The sequence below is a fragment of the Macaca mulatta genome, chromosome 19, assembly GCF_049350105.2.
Source record: "Macaca mulatta isolate MMU2019108-1 chromosome 19, T2T-MMU8v2.0, whole genome shotgun sequence".
Classification (NCBI taxonomy): Eukaryota; Metazoa; Chordata; class Mammalia; order Primates; family Cercopithecidae; genus Macaca; species Macaca mulatta.
In genome coordinates this window covers 14,419,224-14,440,494 of record NC_133424.1, presented here as the reverse complement: position 1 = coordinate 14,440,494, position 21,271 = coordinate 14,419,224, and the positions used below count along the sequence as shown (strand labels likewise).

Sequence of the window (21,271 nt, the reverse complement as noted above, 5' to 3'; positions counted from 1 at the left end):
GCGAGACTCCGTCTCAAAAAAAAAAAAAAAAAAAAAAGAAAGAAAGAAAGAAAGAAAGAAAGAAAATAAAAGAAAAATTAGCTGGGCGTGGTGGCGGGCGCCTGTAGTCTCAGCTACTCCAGAGGCTGAGGTCTCAGGGAGGATTGCTTGAGCCCCGGAGGCAGTGGTTGCAATAAGTCAAGATGGCACCACTGCACTCCATCCTGGGCTACACAGTGAGATCCTGTCTCAGGAAAAAAAAAGAAAAAAAGGCTGGGCGTGGTGCCTCATGTCTGTAATCCCAGCACTTTGGAAGACCGATGCAGGCGGAATGCCTTAGCTCAGGAGTTGGAGACTGGGTTGGGCAACACGGTGAGACCTCGTCTCTACTAAAATACAATAAATTAGCTGGTGTGTACTAGGTGCGGTGGCTCATGCCTGTAATCCCAGCACTTCGGGAGGCCAAGGCGGGCAGATTACTAGGTCAGGAGTTCGAGACCAGCCTGGCCAAAATGGTGAAACCCCGTCTCTACTAAACATACAGGAATTAGCTGGGCGTGGTGGCAGGAGCCTGTAATCCCAGCTACTTGGACGGCTGAGGCAGGAGAATCGCTTGAACCTGGGAGGCGGAGGCTGCAGTGACCTGAGATCAAGCCACTGCACCCCAACCTAGGTAACAGTGCAAGACTCTGTCTCAAAAAAAAAAAAAAAAAAAATAGCTGGCTTGGCCATGTATGCCTGTAGTCCCAGCTACTCAGGAGGCTGAGGCAGGAGAATTGCTTGAACCCAGGAGGCGGAGGTTGCAGTGAGCCGAGATCACACCACTGCACTCCTGCCTGGGTGACAGAGTGAGGCTCTGTCTCCAAAAAAAAAGAAGGAATGTTCTAAAATGTATTGTGGTGATGGTTGCATAAGTCTATGGATATTCTAAACACATTTGACTGTATACAGTCGTCCCCCTAATCTGCAGTTTCGATTTCCTCGGTTTCAGTTATCCTTGGTCAACTTTGGTCCAAAAATATTAAATGGAAAATTCCAGAGGCCAGGCCCAGTGGCTCATGCCTTTAATCCCAGCAGTTTGGGAGGCCGAGGTAGGTGGATCACCTGATGTCAGGAGTTCAAGACCAGCCTGGCCAACATGGTGAAACCCTGTCTCTACTAAAAATATAAAAATTAGGCCGGGCTCGGTGGCTCAAGCCTGTAATCCCAGCACTTTGGGAGGCCGAGACGGGCGGATCACGAGGTCAGGAGATCTAGACCATCCTGGCTGACCTGGTGAAACCCCGTCTCTACTAAAAAATACAAAAAACTAGCCAGGCGCAGTGGCAGGAGCCTGTAGTCCCAGCTACTCGGGAGGCTGAGGCAGGAGAATGGCGTAAACCCGGGAGGCAGAGCTTGCAGTGAGCTGAGATCCGGCCACTGCACTCCAGCCTGGGCGACAGAGCGAGACTCCGTCTCAAAACAAACAAACAAACAACAACAACAACAAAAAAATTAGCTGGGCACGGTGGAGCGCGCCTGTAATCCCAGCTACTCCGGAGGCTGAGACAGGTGAATGGCCTGAACACGGTAGGCAGAGGTCGCAATGAGCTGAGATCACACCATTGCACTCCAACCTGGGTGACAGAGCGAGACTCGGTCTCAGAAAAAAAAAAAAAAAAGAAAGAAAGAAAATTCCAGAAATAAAACAAGTCATACCTTTACATTCCAGGCTGTTCTGAGTAGTGTTATGAAATCTCCCACAGTCCTGGGATGTGAATCATCCCTTTACCCAGCTTATCCATGTGTCTGTATAGGCTACCTGTCTGTTAGTCCCTTTATAGCCATCTTGGTCAACAAATCGAAAAAGCAAAGTGATCAGCCGAGGTAGCTCATGCCTGTAATACCAGCACTTTGGGAGACCAATGCAGGAGGACTGCTTGAGGCCAGGAGTTCAAGACCAGCCTGGGAAACAGCAAGACCCTGTCTCTTAAAAAAAAAAAAAAAAAAAGGTATAAATAAGCCGGGTGCGCTTGCACATGCCTGTAGTCCTAGCTACTTAGGAGGCTGAGGCAGGAGGCTCACTTAAGGCCAGGAGTTGGAGACCAGTCTAGGCAACACAGCAAGACACTCACGTCCCCATCCCTACAAGATAAATAAATTAGCCAGGCGTGGTGGTGCTCACCTCTAGTTCTAGCTACTCTGGAGGTTGGGGTACAAGGATCCTTTGAGCCTAGGAGTTTGAGGTTGCAGCGGTTAGACCTTCTCTTAAAAAATTTTAATCCTGGGCTGAGTGCAGTGGCTCATGCCTGTAATCCCAGCACTTTGGGAGGCCGAGGCAGGTGGATCACGAGGTCAGGAGATCGAGACCATCCTGGCTAACATGGTGAAACCCCGTCTCTACTTAAATACAAAAAATTTGCCAGGCGTGGTGGTACTCGCCTGTAGTCTCAGCTACTTGGAAGGCTGAGGCAGGAGAATCACTTGAACCCAAGAGGTGGAGGTTGCAGTGAGCCGAGATTATGCCACTGCACTCCAGCCTGGGCGACAAAGACTCCATCTCAAAAAAAAAAAAAAAAAAAAAAATCTTTTGATCTTAAAGCTGGGTGTAGAGACATTTGCCTGTATTCCCAGCTACTCGGGAGGATTCCTTAAGCCCAGGAGTTTGAGGCCAGCCAGGGCAACGTGGAGATACCCCTATCTCTAACAAATAAACAAATAGGTCAGGGCCTAGGGGCTCATGCCTGTAATCCCAGCGCTTTAGGAGGCTAAGGTGGGCGGAACACTTGAGGGCAGGAATTCAAGTCAGGAATTCCAGACCGGCCTGGGCAACACAGCGTAACCCTGTCTCTACAAAAAAAAGTACAAAAATTAGCTAGGTGTGGTCGCTCTCACCTGTGGTCCCAGCTACTCGGGAGGCTAAGGTGGGAGACTCAGGTGAGTTCGGGAGGTCGAGCCTGCAGTAAGATGTGATCGTGCCACTGCACTCCATCCTGGGTGACATAGTGAGACCCTGTCTCAATAAATAAATAAATAAAAATTGGCCAGGCACAGTGGCTCACACCTTTAATCCCAGCACTCTGGGAGGCCGAGGCAGGCGGATCACCTGAGATCAGGAGTTCGAGACTACCCTGGCCAACATGGTGAAACCCCGTCTCTACTAAAACTATAAAAATTAGTTGGGCATGGTGGCGTGTGCTTGTAGTCCCAGCTACTTGGGAGGGTGAAGCAGGAGAATCGCTTGAACCTGGGAGGCAGAGGTTGCAGTGAGCCAAGATTGTGCCACTGCACTCCAGCCTGGGTAACAGAGTGAGACTCAGTCTCAAATAAATAAATAAATAAATAAAAATAATAAAATTAAAAAATAATAATATTGATTCTTCCGCTAGTGGAGTGCCTCCCTGGAGTCCCACCCAGCTTGCTGTTCTTCTCACCCCAAGTTTAAGAAGGATAGAAAGGTGGGGGAGAATGTTTGCGGGCAGGCAAGGAGGGGAGGCCTGGGCAGGAGGCATGGTGAAACCCACCAGATGTGTCCTCAAGCACCCTCTTTCTCTGCCAGAGGCTGTGGGCTTGGAAGAACCACGTCTCTTCCAAGGGTTTCTTCGCAGCCTGACTTGAAGCGTCCTGGCCTGCCCGCCCCACCAGACAGCCTGACTCAATTTGCCCGCTGTGTGCGTGGGCCCTTCGCGTGTGACCCTCCACCATCCGAGTGACTCAGGCAGCCTGGAAGCCCCCTCCCCTGGGGACGCCCAGCTTCCTATGGTGACTTTTCACAGACATGGCTGAAACTGGCTGGCGCCTCCCAGACCCAGACTGGGCTCCTGGGGGCAGCCCAGCAGGGCCTCGGCCCCACAGCCCACCCCCAGAGAGGGCCTAGGGGGTGGGAGTAGGGGGTGGGGAACTCTTCTCAAAGGGCCTTTGTGGGAGCAGCTGGGGGGGCTGCCGGGGGACCCCGCCCTGTGTGACTCAAGCCTCATTGCTGGGTGGTGACTCACCCCCAGGCCCCCCTTCTGCCTGCCCGCAGCAGGTGCTGTGAGCCAGCTTCGGGATAGAGGCCTCTGTAGCCATGGTCGTGCCACCCTCCCCTGGGCCTGTGACTTGCCACTCACTTCTAGGGGTGCCAGTCTTGCCCTGACCTCCTTGCCCTCCTGAGCTCGGACCACAGAGAAAACCTCCTACACCTCATCCCTCCGTGGGGCAGCAGATGTACTGAAATGTGCCACGCATTGTCTCACTATGAATTCACGGGATTCTCAAACCACCCAAGAGGCAGGGTGTTCTTGCTACTGCCCTGTAACAGATGGGGAAACTGATTCTCCCTGAGGTTGCAGAGTTTCTTTAACACAGGAGATTCACATGCAGAATCTGGGTGTCCCAAACTTGCTGCCCCGCAATGTCACTGCGTGATCATCTCAGCTGCCTTAAACGCCAGTGGTGGGTTACTGCACCCTCCAGTGTCGCTTCTTTTACTGAAGGGTAAACTGAGGCAGGGAGTCAGAAGTCACAGATCAAGAGTCAAGAGTAAGAGGCAGTGCCGGGATTCGAACCGAGTGGGGAGCACGGAACCTGCTCCGCCGCTTCCCCACGGGCCTCCGGCGCCCACTTGGGGGCTAAGGCGCCCCCGCCGCCGGCCCCCTCCGGACGCGGAGGCCAGCAGAGATCGGGCCGCCGGCCAGGCTGCTGGGCGCCGCGCCCGCCCGCATCACGCCGCGGTGAGTCACCGCGCGCCGGCCTCGGCCCCGCCCCCCGCGCCAACAAACAGCGCGTTGCTCGGCAACCGCCACCGCCCTCCAGCGCGGCCCTTGGTTCGAGCCTCAGGCCAGGGTGCGGGCTAAGAGGGGTTTTGGGACCCCGTAGGCTTCCCCAGATTAGGGGTTCAGATCAGGCCTGTGGTCCTGGTGGGCACGGAAGTGAGGGTGAAGGAGACAGCTGTAGCCCAGTGAAGGTGGGAAGAGCTGAGGGTGGCTGTCTCCAATCCAGACCCACCAGGGCTCCCCAGAAGTGGGTGCTCAGGTCAGGAGACGGCAGCTGGGCCAGAGATGCAGCTGAGAAGTCGAAGCCATTTTCCTAGAGGGATTTGGGGAGCTGGCCTGGTGGGGGCTGTCAGGAGGGCTGTGATGATGGCTTTTTTGCATCCTCCCCCCGCCCTGCCAGTCCCCCAAAGTAGCTAACACTTAATGAGCACCTTCTATGTTCTAAGCCCATTCTATTCATGTGTGGGCCTATGTGTATTAACTCATGTAATGTTCACCATGAGGCTGGGCGCAGTGGCTCACACCTGTAATCCCAGCACTTTAGGAAGCCAAAGCCAGTGGATCACTTGATGTCAGGAGTTCAGGACCAGCCTGGGCAAAATGGTGAAACCCCGACTCTACTAAAAATACAAAAATTAGCTGAGCGTAATGGCCAGCACCTGTAATCCCAGCTACTCGGGAGGCTGAGGCAGGAGAATCGCTTGAACTCGGGAGGCAGAGGTTGCAGTGAGCCAAGATTGCGCCACTGCACTCCAACTTAGGCCACAAGAGTGAAACTCTGTCTCAAAAAAATAAAATCAAAATTAAAAATAATGTTCACCATGGCCCTCTGACGTTTCACTGACATTCTCGTTTTACAGATAGGGAACTGAGTCAACAGAGGGGCAATGTCCTTTGCCAGAAGAGGCACAGCCAAGCTGGCATACAGGCTCCCAAACCTGTCTCAGGAGGGTGCATGCCTGGCCTTGGCGGGGTCATGTCTGTAGGAGTCTTCGGGCGTTGTGGGGATAGGTGCCAAGGCTACACTGAAGTGTGGGTAGGTTATAAAAGTGGGGATGGCGCCTGGTGGGCTCCCTGGGAGCTGTTGACACATAAAGCTGAAGGGTGTGCGCTCCAGAGGCTGCACCAGTGCCCCCCCTAGACTTCCCATGCCATCTGAGTGCAGGGAGAGAGTTTCCCAGAACCAGCATCATTGGACGGCCTGAACTCTGGGCTCCCTGGCGCCCCAATTGTCACCACTGAGCTGCCCACAGAACTTTTAAGGGAACTGCCTGAGGGGCCTCCTGGAACCCCAGATCCTATGGGGCAGGGAGAAGAGTAGACACTAGCATCGGAGATGACCAGCTGCCTGGGAAGTGACCAGCTTTGAGTCCTGTAAGAAATGTCCATTTGGTTCAAATGACCAAGTCAATCACTCAAATGGTTGAGTCGGGGAGATGGATGAGTTACAGGGATCTTGGACAGTCTAAAGCCAAGAAGGTGAGGAGGGCTTCTTGGAGGAGGTGATAACCTAGGACCTGAAGGATGCTCAGGAGTTGGCGAGTAACAGGCAGGACCTTCCTGCGGGAGAGGTTGGGATATGGAGGAACTTTTCAAAGTGGAAGGTAGTGGGGACGCGTCATTGAATTTAACAGGCTGTCTCTGGAGAATGGATAGAAAGCATAAGGAAAGTCAGAGAGGACCAGGGAAGTGGCTGTTGGAATATATTTAGGCCAGAGATGATGGTGACTTAAGGATACAGTTGGCAGATTTAACAAATAAAAAATACAGGACATCAGTTAAATTTGAATTTCAGATACAGAACAAGTAATTCTTTTTTAGTACAAAACTTTTTTTTTTAGTATAGCGATGTCCCCAAAATTGCATGGGACATACTTATACTAAAAAAAGAGATCCGCTGTGTATTTGAAAAATCAAGTTTCACTGGGTGTCCTGTGTCTCATCTGGGAACTGTACTTGGTGGAGGGGGGCGGGTCTCAGGGGCCCCTGGGGAGGGGCAAACGATCATAGCTAACACTCAGGGAAAAAATGCACTTTGTTATTCTTTTTTATGTGTTTTCATTTTACTTATTCACTTTTTCATAGAGATGGGGGTCTCACTATGTTGCCCAGGCTGGTCTGAAATTCCTGAGTTCAAGCGATCCTCCTGCCTCGGCCTCCCAAAGTTTTGGGATTATAGGAGTGAGTTAACACTCCTAACCCAACAAATGCACTTTGAAGTGAGTACCGCTATCATGCCCATTTTACAGCTACGTAAACTGAGGCCTGGAGCAGTTATTGCTTTTCGTGTGTGTGTGTGTGTGTGTGTGTGTGTGTGTTTATAAACAAGTTAGGTCAGGATGTGGGTGACCCTCGATTGGATCCTGGGCATGTTGGCTGCAGTCCCTCAGCGCCCAGAGCTTGAACCCTCTCTTCCACGGGATTGGTGGGGGCGGGGGGATTGGACACTATGGTTCCCTGGGTTCCTGGTGACCCAACTAAGGGCCTTTCTCCTGGGATGAGCTTCCCCAGTCCCCCAGCGCAGCCTAGGCTCTGTGACACCCCTACTTAACCCTCTCCTTCCAGGACACCGAGGCACTGGGAGGGACGGGAGGCGGCCTCAGGGGGCCTCCTCTCCTGGCTGAGGCTCGGCCTCGCCCTCCTCCAGGCTGCGAGGATCCGCCGTCTGCGCCGCCGGCAGGGGGAGGGGGCGGGTTATTTTTACCTCCCTCCAGGCAGCCGGGGCGACAGGAAGTGAGCGCGCGGCCCGCCAGATGTGGGGAGCCAGGCAGCTGGGAACAGCCACAGCTGGACTGGCGGCCGGCCGGGAGCGGGGTTGGGGGGGAGGGTGTGCGGAGGGTGGATCCCCAGGCCTCCGGTCCCCTCTTTGTTCCCCGCCGCCCCAGCCTCCCCTCCAAAGACCCCTCGTCCCCATCCCCCGCTCATCTGGGTCGCGGCCTCGCTGTCCCCCATCTGGATGCCAATCCCCTCGCTGGCTTGAGGGCTCTCAGGTCCTGGGCGGGAAGGGGGACCCTGCTCCTCGCCCCAGGGACCCTTAGGTCGCAGCAGAGTGGGGGGTAGGAGGGAGAGACGGCCCCTCGCCGGCCCCGCCTGCCACCGCCATTGTTTACCCGTCGGCTGCCTCCTAGGAAACTTAACCCGCCCGCGGTAATTTTATTTGGGAACTTCGGCCAGTTGCCATAGCAACCCCCAGTGACGTCAGAGGGGCTGAGGCCCGAAATCCCCGGGAAAGGGGGGTGATAGGATGGGGGGGAGACCCCCAGAAGGGCTCCTCCTTAACCCTCTGCGTACCACGTCCCAGTCAAGCAGGGACAGCCAGATGTGACACTGCTTGGGTGCCCCCACCAATTCTGGCTTGGGGCCAGGTCAGGGTGGCAGGCCAGGCCTTGATGTCATCGGGAGCTGGGTGGGTGGTGAGTCATTCCTGAGGTGGGGGCTGGGCCAGGCCTGGGGGCTATTCCTGTCTGACCTGCCCCACCAGTGCCCTTGAGCAACACTGGGACCCTTCCCTGGGGATTTCAGGCACCTGGCTGGGGGTCCCCACAGATCCCTGGGACCTCTCTGTCCCTCTGAACCATTACGTAGGTATACAAAGTCTTTCCTGGTGCTCCAGACACCAGGCGGTTGAGTTTGTCACGGTGAGCTGGGGCCACCATGTAGTGTCCTTCTCCGGATATGGGGAGTGGCTGGTGCCCTGGTGAGGGGGCAGGGATGTGGTGGGATCCCGGCTCAGTCCATAACACAGCTGGTCGCCAGGGCGACAGGAGGCAGGGGCCCTGACAGGCATGGGGGGTCACTGCTGCCGGCCGGGGGCTGGGCTGGGAGGAGCCACTCTAACCGCAGTGACGTGGGACTTCCTCGGCAGGGCCTGTTTGATGTGTCTGTGTGTGGCGTTGCCATGGGGCCCAGCAGGCGGCCCTGCATGTGAGCTGGGGTGACCTGTGGGCCGGCTGGGCCTGTCAGGGTCCCTTGATCCAGGTGTGCCTGGTGTATCACTTATGCTCTTTCTACCTGGGATCAGCACATTACACGTCTCACCTCAAAGCCTGGTAACAACTGCAAATTGCACATTTTCAGCCCCATTTTTCAGCTGACAAAACTGAGGCTTAGGAAGTGTAATCGCCTGGCCCCAAAGACATCCCAAAGACATCCAGCTAGAAAGCTGGGGTGTAGGGCCTGGCGCCGTGGCTCATGCCTGTCATCCCAGCACTTTGGGAGGCTGAGGCAGGCCGATAACTTGAAGTCAGTAGTTCAAGACCAGCCTGGCCAATATGGCGAAACCCTGTCTCCACTACAAATACAAAAATTAGGCGTGGTGGTGGACACCTCTAATCCCAGCTACTCGGGAGGCTGAGGCAGGAGAGTCGCTTGAACTAGGGAGCTGGAGGTTTCAGTGAGCCGAGATTGTGACTATGCACTCCAGCCTGGGCGACAGAGTGAGACTCCTTCTCAAAAACACAAACCAAAACAAAACAAAAAGTTGTTCTTCTTCCACTCCACTCCTCTCTCTACCTCCATGAAACTGGTCTGCTCTGCCGGTTTTCCAGTGTTCCAGGCACCATCATACCGCAAAGCCTGTGCACTGGCCATTCTCTCTTCCTCTTGATGTTTGCCTGGCTTCTCCCTCAGTGCCTAAAATCTTTGTTCAAAGTCACCTCCCCCTCAGGGAGGCCTTTCCTGACCTAAACTTCACTCACTTCATCTCTCATCTCTCTTGCCTTTTACTAGATTACCCATAGACTTACCATCCAACACATTTTATATATATATATAAAATATAATTTTTAAAAATATATATGGATATATAATTTTAAAATCTACATAGATATATAATTTTAAATATATATAGATATATAGTTTTTAAAAATATACATAGATATATAATTTATTTTTTTGAGACAGGATTTCCCTGTGTCGCCCAGGCTGGAGTCTGGTGGAGCAATCTGGGCTCACTGCAACCTCTGCCTCCCGGGTTCAAGTGATTCTCCTGCCTCAGCCTCCCGAGTAGCTGGGAGGCATGTGCCACCATGCCCAGCTAATTTTTGTATTTTTAGTAGAGACGGGGTTTCACCATGTTGGCCAGGCTGGTCTCGAACTCCCGGCCTCAAGTGATCAACCTGCCTCAGCCTCCCACAGTGCTGGGATGACAGGCAGGAGCCACTGCTCCCGGCCACATTATATATATATATCTTTATACCTATCTATCTGCTGATCACGTTTGTTTCTCCCATAGATGCTGGTCGCAAAAGTACAGGGATTTTTTTTTCTTCTGTTTTGTTATTTTCTGTGTCCCCAAATGCCCGGAACAGAGCCTGACATACATACAGCAGACACTCAATGTTTGTAGAATGAACAAAAGGGTGTGTGTGTGTGTGTGTGCGCGTGCATGCGCATGTGTGCGGGTGCCATGCCATTTGACCAGTTGACCTGGTCTCACCTTCACCGTGTCCCTTCACCACTCCCTCACCTGCTGTGCCCTGGGTAAACCAGCAGTCTCAGGACTGGGGCCTGTGGAAGTAAATGTCAAGGAACCCAGAGGCAGAGGTGGGGGCTCTGGGAGGACCCTCTGAGCCTGGGCTGAGGGATACTAGTGAACCGGGGTGTGATTCAAGCCATAGGCAACAGAACAGTGAAAATTAGATCAGAAAAAATCTGGGAAGAGGTATCCCCAGAGGCCAGCATGGATGAGGTGTTCTCCCTGAATGTGAATTGGACTGATGACGGGAGAGGCAACGTCTGGATGGAAGGCCTTATTATGGGGTGAAGGGAATTCCGGAGGGGCAATGTGGATAGGGATGAGGTAGAGATCTGAGGTTTGTTTGTCATTGTAATTTGGTCACTTTCTACTTTTGCAATGACAAGTTTGTCTGTGTGTGTGTGTCCCCTACAGGGAGACTCCCCCCACCCCACCCCTGACCCCAGGCCCGCCCTGGAAATGCCATTCTTGTGTGTAGCTGCTCAGAAGGTCATGTGGTAAGTTGCTCCCACCTTCTGCGCCCCGCCCTGAGTTGGGGAATTCTGTGCCACCCCAAATCTTCCCCTGGGGCCCCACTAGGCGGCTCTGCCCCTCCTGCCCCAACCTGTCAGATCCTGCATCCTGGGCCAGCCTGCCCCTTGGGCCCCACGGAGAAGAAAAGACCCTGGAGCCCGCAGGGCTGGGCCCCACGGGATGGTAGCTGGGTGTGGCTCCTAAGTCCCTCTCCCCAGTTCCACCAGGTACCAAGGTGAGAGCCAGCTGAGCTGATGGAATGGGGGACCCTGGAGGAATTCTGGGGTGCAAGGTGACACAGAAGCGTCCAACCAGTCCCTCCAGTCCCTTGGAGGGCCTGGCCTGCTGCTGGGTACCCTCGCGCCCCCACCCCCAGAGTTACTCAAAAGGGGAGGCTGCTCTGTCACCACCCAAGACGTGGATGAAGAATTGCATCCCTAGCCCCAAGGATGACACCTCAAAAATATTGGGGGCTGAGTGGGAAACGTCCCCCAAAGCAATGCCCACCCCGGTCTGGGAAGGGTCCTGCGGGTTCCAGACCCCCGCTGTGACACGACGGTGGTTGTGGGTTGTGGATAGGGGTCCATCGGCCTGGAGAGGGCAGATGGCAGCCGGACATGCCCAAGGAGACTGGTGTGGTTGCAGAGGGCACCCCGCCCCTTGATCTCAGAGTTTTGTTCCTGGCCCCCCACCTGGGCACTGGGCCAGGCCCCCAGGCAGGGCCTCGTCCTGAGGAACAATGCAGCCGCGTTCCTCCCTGTGGAGGCTGGAGGATGGAGCGGGAAAGACACGCACACCGGGAAAGAGGGAGGGATTCAGGGAGGGCCTTGCTCCCAGGGCTACTCTGGGAGCCCGGGGAGTTTCCCAGAAGTCCCAGTGTGTGGGGGAGGGTGCCAGGAAGCCTAGGGGGAGGGGACCCAGACCCAGGGGCCGCATGGCCTGGGATCAGAAAGTCTTTTCGATGGCAGCGGGAGAAGATTAGGTAGGATAAGAGGAGGAACTTCCTAAGGCTGGAGAAGGCGCTGTGGAACTGGAGGAAGTGTGGGTTCCTGTTTGGCGGCATCCCAGAGCAATACCCAGACCTAGGACCCCCTCCCCGGGTGGGGTCTGCAGTGGCCAGTGTGCCCTGGGTCTGGGACCGAGCCCACCCCCCAAAACCGCCCCTCACCAATCTCCATTCCCAGGGGCTCAGGGCCTCCTGGGTTGCCTCTTCCTGGGCAGGGGCAGGCCTTAGACCAGTAGGGGTTCCAGAGGTGGGATGGGGGGTTAGACCCTTAGCTCCCACCCTACCCCCGCAGATAGAACCTTGGGCTTAAAACCCGGGACTGGGACCCAAGTTCAGGGGCCAGAGGGGGAAGTTGGGCTGGGTTTGGGGCCCAGGCTGATTTCGGGACAAGGAGGGAGAAAGTTGGCCTTGAGTTGGGGGACGGGACCGAGTTGGGGGACAGGACAGAGAAAGTGGGGGCGGGCCGGCTCCGGGGGCACATGACGGCGACGCCCGCCCCGCCCCGCGCCCGCCCCCTGCCCGGCCCGGGGAGGGGGGAGGAGACGAGAAGGTTTTAAAAGCGATTCGGCCCCGCGGCGGGCCGGCCAGTGAGTGGGGTGGAGCGCGGCCGGCGGCTGCCCCCGGACGATCTCGGGCCCGCCGCCCGCCCGCCTGAGCCTCGGCCGGCCCGGCCCGGGGCGGCGGCCGGAGCCCGGAGTGCGCGCCCGGCTCCCCTCCCCCCGCGGGTAAGTGGAAGTCGGGAGGGACCCGGGAGGGAGGCTGGGAGCGATCGGCGCCTCGGCGGCAGCAGCAGCGCCGGCAACTTTTCCGCGCCTGGCTCGTGGGCGGAGTGGGGGTGCGCCCGGCGGGTCCCCAAGAGCGTTGCGAGAAGCGGAGGGCGCCGCCCCGTGCGCCTTGAGCGCCCCGCCGCCCGGGGTGGGTCGGGGATCGGGGACAGTGCGTCTGACGGCGGCGGCGGTCGCGGAGTCCCGGGGCGCCCCCTACGGAGCGGGGGAAGGGCAGCCCGGCCTCTGCTCCCTTCCCAGGGGCCCCCCCACCCCGACCCCCCAGGAGACGCATGGGAATGCGGTGGGGAGGGCGGGTGCCCGCGCGACTTGTGCAGGTCAAGGTGGACAGAGAGTTGGCAGGGTGGGAGGGCTTGTGTCCTGCTCGGACATGGGGTTTGGGTTGAGGGGCTTGGATATGTATATGCCTCCCCCACTCCTAGCCCCCGACCTGGCCTTTGGACGGGAAGAATGGGTTGGGGGGTCTCTCAGAGTTCTTTGGATGGGGGCGGGGGTGGATACTGGTCCAAGTTCTTGACGTGTCACCCAGTGGGTAGAGGGAAGGTCTCTTGTTGGGCAGGGGCTGGTGGGAGCTGGGGGGACGTCTCCTTTCCTTTCTGCTGATCCAGGAGAAAAGCGCTCATTCAAGGTTGCATAGGAAGGGAAGCCAGGTTGGGGACCAGCCCTGTGCAGCTCGGGGTCCCCGTGCCTTTTGGCTGCAGGAGGAGGTTAAAAGGGCCTAGACTGAACCCCGACTCTTCTGTCTTAGCCCCAGACCCTTCTCTGATTTTAGCACTAGATTTGTCAGCCCCTTAAGCCCTCAGCCCTAACTGACCTTCCTGCCCTGCCCAGCTCAGCCCAGCCAGGCCCCAGACCCAGGGGCTTCGTGAATGTTTTGGCTGTGCAACTGGCTCCTTGTCACCTGCCCCTTTCCCAAGCCTCCCCAGCTGGCAGCCCGTGACTCCTGGTCTATGAGGGTGAGGCTGGGGGCTGTGGGACCCCTGGCATAAGGGGTGTCCTCTGGCAGTCCTGCCCCAGCCGGAGGGCTGTACCCAACAGGTGCCTGGGCTTAGAGGCGAGGTGATGTTGGACACACCCTGTCCGCTCGCCCACATGCCCTGCCCGGGCCAGCCTGGGTACATGTGTTCACATGCCGATGTCCTGGGAAGGCACAGGCCCTGGGGCTGGTGCTAGCTTTGTTCTCTGATCCCGTGAGGCACCCATGGCCCTCTACCCTTGCAGCACGTCCTCTGGGAGCTCCTTCAAGACCCCAACAGGCAGGCCTTGCCCGTGGACCTAGAGGGGGCCCTAAAATAGGTGCCGGCCTGGCCTGGGGCTGGCACGCGGAGCACATGCGTGACAGGGCGTGTCCAGAGGGTCGGGCCTGTCTGTGCTGGCCTGGCCACTGAGCCTCCGCCGACCCTTGCTTGCTGGAGAAATACAGCAGAGGCGGATGCTTTAGGAGGGACCCTCGTGTTGTGCCCACCCTCTAACAATGCAAGTGGACGCCAGATGTTCCACGCAGACCGCAGCTGAGGGGCAGGCCCCCATCCATCTGCAATCCCAGGATAATTGGCCTGGTGGGTACACTGGGGTGACCCGCTCGCCCTGATCTAGGTGGTGCTTTGATACCTCTTAAGGCATTTTTTGGAGTTTGCCCTTCACTTTGGAAAGCTGGGTGGGGGATTCTGTCCTCCAGGAATAACAGTGCCAGGAACCTTGGGCAATCTTGAGAAAACTCCTTCCTGTCCCTCTGTTTTCCATGTTGGATGTGTTTTAGGCCACAGTCAGGCCTGGCTTTTTAAAATTTTTTTATTTTTTTAAAGACTTATTCCGTGACCTTAAGTCCCAATCTGAATCTCTGAGCCTTAGTTATTCTAGCTGTAAATGGAAAGCATTCAGAAATGGGATGGAGAGAAGTGTACACTTCCCCGCTGGCCGCCTTCTTCCCTCCTAATGTCCTGGGTGGACACAGAGGTGTGTCTGGGGAAGGTGTGTCTTTTAGGGCCCGTCGCCTGGGAAGGATGTTGAGCGGAGGGTAGTGGGTGTGGGTGAGAATCCTTGGGCAGAGAAGGGCGCCGCCATGCTGGGCATGGCTGAGTCACGCTCCAGCGACGCCTTGCCCCAGGGTGCGGGAGCTGGCGCCACCCTGGGTGTGGTCACTGAGCTGTGGCCCTGGGCAGAGCAGGGCTGGGTGGTCTAGGATGTGGGGACTCGGTGCCTGGGGAATTGACTTCGAAGATGCCAAGCCCCCAGGCCTCCCGCCTGGCCTAGATTCTGGGGTCGCCCTCCAGGACCGTGGTGGCCCACACCCTGAGAATGCCTTGGGGAGCCTAGGGGCCCGGAGCCTTGGGCCTGGGAATTGGTGCGGTGAGGGAGGTGGATGGGGCCTAGACGCCAGTGACTGCATTCAAGGCCAGTGGACCCCCAAAGCCAGGCCCTCACTGCAAAATGTACCTATGTGGGGAGAAGGCAGAGGTAGACCTGATGACGGGGTGTACTACTCTACTAAAGGTTTCCAACATGAAGACGAGGGGCCCCTGGGAATTCTGTGATTGGTTTGGGAAAGATTAAAGTCTAAGGAGGGGTTAGAGTGGACTGGCCGGACGCAATGGGGGCTGGGATGTCACTTTCATGGTTCCCCTATTTATAACAAGTGATTCAGCCCTCACTTACTCACCCCTTCCTGAGCCTCCCCCCACCCCAGCCCTGGGTGGGCAGCGGGGCCCACCCACTTGTCAGTGCCCTGACTTTCCCCACCCAGTGCCAGCCTCTGAGGGCTGCCCATTGGGGCGGTTGTTATTGTCGCAGCACTGGGATTGGGGCAGAGGGGCGGGGGGCCTGGTGGTCAGGCGGCGCTTGGCCGGGCGGCCCAGGTTGGCGGCTGGCTCGAGGCCCAGCCCACGGAGCTTCTGCTGAGAGTCTGGGCCCATTAGGCAAAGCGTTAGTGACAGGCTGGGAGGGCGGGTGGCGCGGCGGGCAGGGCGGGGCCTGCAGCCCTTGGTATTTTCCGATCCCAGCTGCTCTGTGAGGGTGGAAAGTATTTGGGGACCAGGCTTGGGGGCGGAGGTGGTGGTGGCGCCCCCGGCGGAAGCTGCCCCTGATTCATTCTTGGAGCATGAGGTTGGGGGGGTAGCGGTGCACATACATACCCGTGTGTATCTGGTCCATGCAAACGCTGTCTGGAGGGGGTATTCAGGCATACCCACATGCATTGGCTGGCTGGCGTGTCTTGGTGCAGCCTGGGGCCTGCTTTGCTCCCCAGCCCAGGGGCCCGCCCTCTCCCTCATGCCTACAGCTGCCAGGAGCTTGGTCCCCCTCTGGACGCCATCTCCCAAGAGCCTGAGAAGCGCACCGTGATTGGTAAAGGGAACCCTGGCTCCTGAGCACCTGCATGGCAGCGCCCCTTCCACTCAAGACCCAGACCTTTTCTGCCTGCGAGGATGGGGAGTGGCCTTGGCCCCGGCCCTGGGCTCTGTGCAGGGGAAACCCCACAGGAAATGAGCCTGGCCAAATGGCCGCCCTTCCCGTTCTCGTCCCTGGGACACGAATGTGCTGTCTCACTTCCGGAGGCGGCCCAGGGAGGCTGGCTGCCCTGCGGGGCCTCGCCTGCTCCCAGTTGGCGCCTCCAGACCCTAAGGGGACAGGGCTGGGCTGGGGCCTGATGGGAAAGAGTGACTGGTATGTGTGTATGTGCGTATAGGGAGGGGACAAAACAGGACATCCCTCGCCGCCTGTCTCGAAGTGGTGAGCGCCACCAGATCGGGCGGACACTGGGGTCCTTCCTGGTGTGAGACGTCCATGTTTCCGTTATCCTTTGCCTGGCAAAGACAGTAGCAGCTCTGTCGTGATCATGTTTATCACTCCTGGGGTCCTCACCATGACTTATGAAGTCCATACTTATTATTATTATCCCTGTTTTGCAGATGGGGAAACTGAGGCCCAGAGAGGTTAAGTGACTTGCTCAGAGTCACTCAGCTCAGAAGCTGAAGAGCTGGGGTTTTCAAATCTGGGCAGACTTGGGCTCCAAAACTGGAGTCTGCTAGCCAGGTGTTGCGCTCTTATCAAAAGAGGCTCCACTTACTAAAGAATTAGGGCGGACTTCATGCATTTGTGACTCGGGCAGTCTCACGGCACCCCTGCTTGGAGGGACCCGGATGTTAGTTTAATATTGCACTGCCGAGGTCATGAAATTTTTTTTTTCATTATTTTTTTGTCTCGTCATGTTGGCCAAGCTGGTCTCAAACTCCTGGCCCCAAGCGATCTTCCTGTCTTGGCCTCCCGAAGTGCCGGGATGACCCACTGCGCTCAGCCTGAAATCATTTTCTTTTCTTTTTTTTTTTTTTAAACTTGTTTTTGTTTATTTTAGAGATAGGGTCTTGCTCTGTCACTTAGGCTGGAGTTCAGTGGCATGATCATAGATCATGGCAGCCCCAAACTCCTGGGCTCAAGCAATCCTCCCACCTCAGCCGCCTGGGCCCCTGGGGCTACAGGTGTGTATCACCTTTCCTGGCTGATATTTTAATAAACTTTTTGTGGGCCGAACACTGTGGGTCATGCCTGTAATCCCAGCACTTTGGGAGGCTGAGGCAGGCGGATTGCTTGAGCCCAGGAGTTGGAGACCAGTCTGGGCAACATGGCGAAACCCCATCTCTCCAAAAAAAAAAACAAAAAAACAAACATTAGGGCCGGGTGCAGTGGCTCACTCCTGTAATCCCAGCACTTTGGAAAGCCGAGGCAGATGGATCACCTGCGGTCAAGAGGTCGAGACCAGCCTGGCCAACATGGTGAAACCCTGTCTCTACTAAAAATCCAAAAATTAGCTGGGCGTGGTGGCGGGCGCCTGTAATCCCAGTTACTTGGGAGGCTGAAGCAGGAGAATCGCTTGAACCCGGGAGGTGGAGGTTGCAGTGAGCTGAGATTGCCCCATTGCACTCCAGCCTGGGCAACAGGGCGAGATTCTGTCTCAAAAAAAAAAAAAAAAAAAAAAAAAGAAGAAAGAAAGAAAAAATTAGCCAGGTGTGGTGGTGCATAGCTGTAGTCCCAGCTACCCCAGAAGCTGAGGTGAGAGGATCACTTGAACCTGGGAGGCTGAGGCTGCAGTGAGCTGTGATTGTACCCTGCACTCTAGCTGTGGTGACAGAGCGAGACTCCGTCTCAAAAAAAAAAAAAAGAAAGAAAAAAAAAATTTTTTTTTGTCTTGTTGTATTGCCTGGGCTGGTCTTGAACTCCTGGCCTCAGGTGACTCTCCTGCCTCGGCCTCCCAAAGTGCTGGGATTACAGGCGTGAGCCACCATGCCTGGGCTGAAATTCTTAGTTTTCAAACTAGAGGGCCATGTGTTCATTTTGCACCGGGCCCTGAAAATTCTGTATCTCACCCTGGTGCTGGGCACTTTCTGAGTGACATACACACTCGGTGACATCTCACTGGGCTGTGCAAAAGAGGCTCTTGGCTCCATTTTACAGATGGAGAAACTGAGGCTTGGAGGGTCTCTGGGAAACTGTGGAGCAAGGATTTGAACTTCGGGCTGTTAGGGTGGAGAGACCTGTATCTTGGAGCTTGGATCCTGTGCTCTGGGGGCAGGGGGTGCGTGTCTAGGAGGAGACGGGGGTGCTTTGCTGCTGGCATCCGCCCTGGTGGGTGTGGGCTAAGCCCTGACCACTGAGGAGACCGGGCCACGGGGGGAGGCCCTGGTGGTTTCCTCCTGCCCTCCAGGCTTCTAGGAAGTGGCGCCAGCTGGGGTGAGATCACTTCCTCACCCGCCTGCCTGCCCCCCCTCGGCTTCCTCTCACCATGGCCCCATTTGGCCTGCCCAGGGCTCAATGAGGGCGGGGAGCTTGGCCATGCAAGTTGCTGTAGCCTCCGTGTCCTGCCTGGGCCCTCCAGGTATCTCTGCCTCTCCAGTGCTGGGGCTGGAACGGAGGGCACAGCTAGGCTCCAGCTCCCCGTGTGGTGGCTCCTGCATATGAGAAAAGGGCTTCCCTGTGATCGAAGGAAGCGTCTGGGGACCTGGAGGGGAGGTGTCCCCAAATCTCATTACCTCCTTTGCTCTCTCTCTCTCCCCTCCAGGTGCCAGCCTCTGGCCCCGCCCGGTGTCCCCCTCACCCCTGTGCCACGGCCGGCTGGGGTTCCTGGGGATGGGATTTGCTTCCTGTCACAAATCACATTGCCAGGGATTTCCAACCGACCCTGAGCTCTGCCACCGAGGATGCCGCCCGGGGACGGGGTGGCAGAGGCCCCGAAGCCTGTGCCTGGCCTGAGGAGCAGGGCTTAGCTGCTTGTGAGCAGGGTCCACACCAAGTCGTGTTCACAGTGGCTAAGTTCCGCCCCCCAGGCCCTCACCTCCTCCGGCCTTGCCGCCTGTCCCCTGCTGCCGCCTGTCTGTCTGCCATCCTGCTGCCTGGCCTCCCTGGGCTCTGCCTCCCGTGCCTACTGAGCTGAAACACAGTTGGTTTGTGCACACTGGCTCAGTTCAGCAGGAACAGGAGTCAAGCCCCCTTGGAGCCTGCAGCCCGTGGGCTGATGCTTGGAGCAGAGATGAGGGCTCAGAATCAGACCTATGTCTGGAGGAGGGATGTGGTGGGTGGGTCTGGCTGGGCCCAGATGTCTGCTGCAGGCCCTGATCCCCAACTCTGCAACTGGGGACCCCTCCATGGCCACAGCTCAGGCTGGGCTGTGGTGCCAGCGTGGACAGGTGGGTGAGTGGGTGGCCCTTCCATTAAAAGGGAAGCCAGCTGTGTCCTCTCCCAGGAGGCTTGGCCCCTCCTCTCCCAAGCCTGGCAGGGGCACTGGCCTGGCCCACACCTTCCTAGCAGCCAGTTACCCAAGAGGAAGCTGCCTTGGGCCTCCAGACCGTTAAATGCCAACTCCTGGCTTCCGGTATCAGGCTGGGCTGACCAGACCTGGCCCCTTCTTGCTGGGCCCTGCAGTTTTCTAACTTGCGGGGAGGAGCAGTGACACCCACCCCACATGTAGGGCATGGAACAAGGTCCATGTGGACCCAGAAGGGACACAAAAGCGGGTCTGCTTAGTCCTGGGGCGCTGGGAACTAAGCTGGGAATAGCTGATCCTCCCTGCCTTGAGGGGGTTCTCAGGGCAGGGAAGAGTTAGGACTCTGTTTTTTTTGTTTTGTTTTTTTTTTTGGGAGACAAAGTCTCGCTCTGTCTGCCAGGCTGGAGTGCCATTGCACGTCTCAGCTCACTGCAACCTCTGCCTCCTGGGTTCAAGCGATTCTCCTGCCTCAGCCTCCTGAGTAGCTGGGATTACAGGTGCCTGCCACCATGCCTGGCTAATTTTTGTATTTTTAGTAGAGACGGAGTTTCACCATGTTGGCCAGGCTGGTCTCGAACTCCTGACCTCAGGTGATCTGCCCGCCTCAGCCTCCCAAACTGTTGGGATTACAGGCGTGAGCCACTGCGCCCGGCCAATTTTTTTTATGTTTTGTAGAGACAGGATTTTGCCATGTTACCCTGGCTGGTCTTGAACTCCTGACCTCAAGCAATCCGCTCGTCTTAGCCTCCCAAAGTGCTGGTATTACAGGGGTGAGCCACCGTGCCTGGCCTTTTTTTGTTTGTTTCTGAGATGGAGTCTCACTCTGTTGCTCAGGCTTGAAGTACAGTGGCGTGATCTTGCCTCACTGCAACCTCCGCCTCCTGGGTTCAAGCGATTCTCCTGCCTCAGCCTCACGAGTAGCTGGGCTTACAGGTGCCCACCACCATGCCCGGCTGATCTTTGTATTTTTAGTAGAGATGGGGTTTCACCATCTTGGCCAGGCTGGTGTGATCATGGCTCATTGCAACCTTGAATGCCAGGGCACAAGTGATCCTCCTGCCTTAGCCTCCCCAGTAGCTGGGACTACAGGTAATGCACCACCGCACCTGGCTAAGTGTTTTAAACTTTTTGTAGAGATGCGGGGGGACAGGTCTCACTATGTTGCCCAGGCTCTTCTGGAACTCCTGGCCACAAGCCATCCTCCCACCTTTGCCTCCCAACGCGCCGGAATTACAGGTGTGAGCCACCGTGCCTGGCCTCTCTCCATTACCTTGAAATCAGATGGGAGGAGGCTTTTTTCTGGATGGGACTGAGGAGGCACAATGAAGTCCGCCAGGTCATCGGGGCTAGGCCGTTGTCCTTTTCCCCACCCTGGGTAGGCGTGGACAGAAGCTTGCTTGGGATGGGATGGAGAGGAGAGATCGTGCTGTGTGTCATGTCTGTTGTTCAAGTAAATAAAAGTTGCCCTGACTTCATTCCTGAAGGTCTGGTCTGTGATTCACTCCTGCCTCCCATCGCTTTCAGCTTTTGATTGGCTTCAGCTTTTGATTGGCTTGGCACTCTGGGCTCCTGCCTGCCCATCCCTACCCCACTTGCTCTGAGGACAGCAGCAGGGTGCCCCGTGCTTGGAAAGGTGACCTTGGGGGTGTCCTGGATTGTGGGGTGACCATGAGGGAAACCCTAGACTGGAGAGATTTTCACATCGCTGATCAAGGGAGGATGGAAGCTGATCTGAAGTGGTGGTGGTGGGGTGACCCTGAGGGAAACGCTGGGCCTGAGGGGTGACATGTGGCGATAACTAGGATTTGAGGGTCTTGAGCTAGGGACATTTGGGGGCAACTTGGACCTACGGGATTACTCGGGCCTCAGGGGAAGATTTGGGGTGCCTGGTATCTGAGAATGCTGGGGGGGAACTTGGGTTTGAGGGATGTGACATGAAGGAAACCCCAGTTCTTAAGGGGGACATTTGGATGTGGCTGGGACCTGCGTGATGCCCTAGGTACATGGGAACATTCGTGGGTGAGTGAC

At 56.6% G+C, this 21,271-nt stretch overlaps 1 long non-coding RNA gene and 3 other non-coding genes across 4 annotated transcripts; all 4 read left to right on the top strand.

Annotated features, from left to right (window-relative positions):
- The first annotated feature begins 12,282 nt into the window (after positions 1–12,282).
- LOC144336708 (uncharacterized) lies at positions 12,283–20,718 on the top strand. Its single transcript, XR_013409031.1, has 2 exons — positions 12,283–12,432; positions 18,542–20,718. It is a non-coding gene; the product is annotated as an uncharacterized LOC144336708 (long non-coding RNA).
- Positions 18,589–18,661, top strand: MIR23A (microRNA mir-23a). Its single transcript, NR_032087.1, has one exon. It is a non-coding gene; the product is annotated as a microRNA mir-23a (primary transcript).
- MIR27A (microRNA mir-27a) lies at positions 18,729–18,806 on the top strand. The gene has a single exon (NR_032088.1). It is a non-coding gene; the product is annotated as a microRNA mir-27a (primary transcript).
- MIR24-2 (microRNA mir-24-2) lies at positions 18,887–18,959 on the top strand. Its single transcript, NR_032089.1, has one exon. It is a non-coding gene; the product is annotated as a microRNA mir-24-2 (primary transcript).
- Positions 20,719–21,271: the final 553 nt, after the last annotated feature.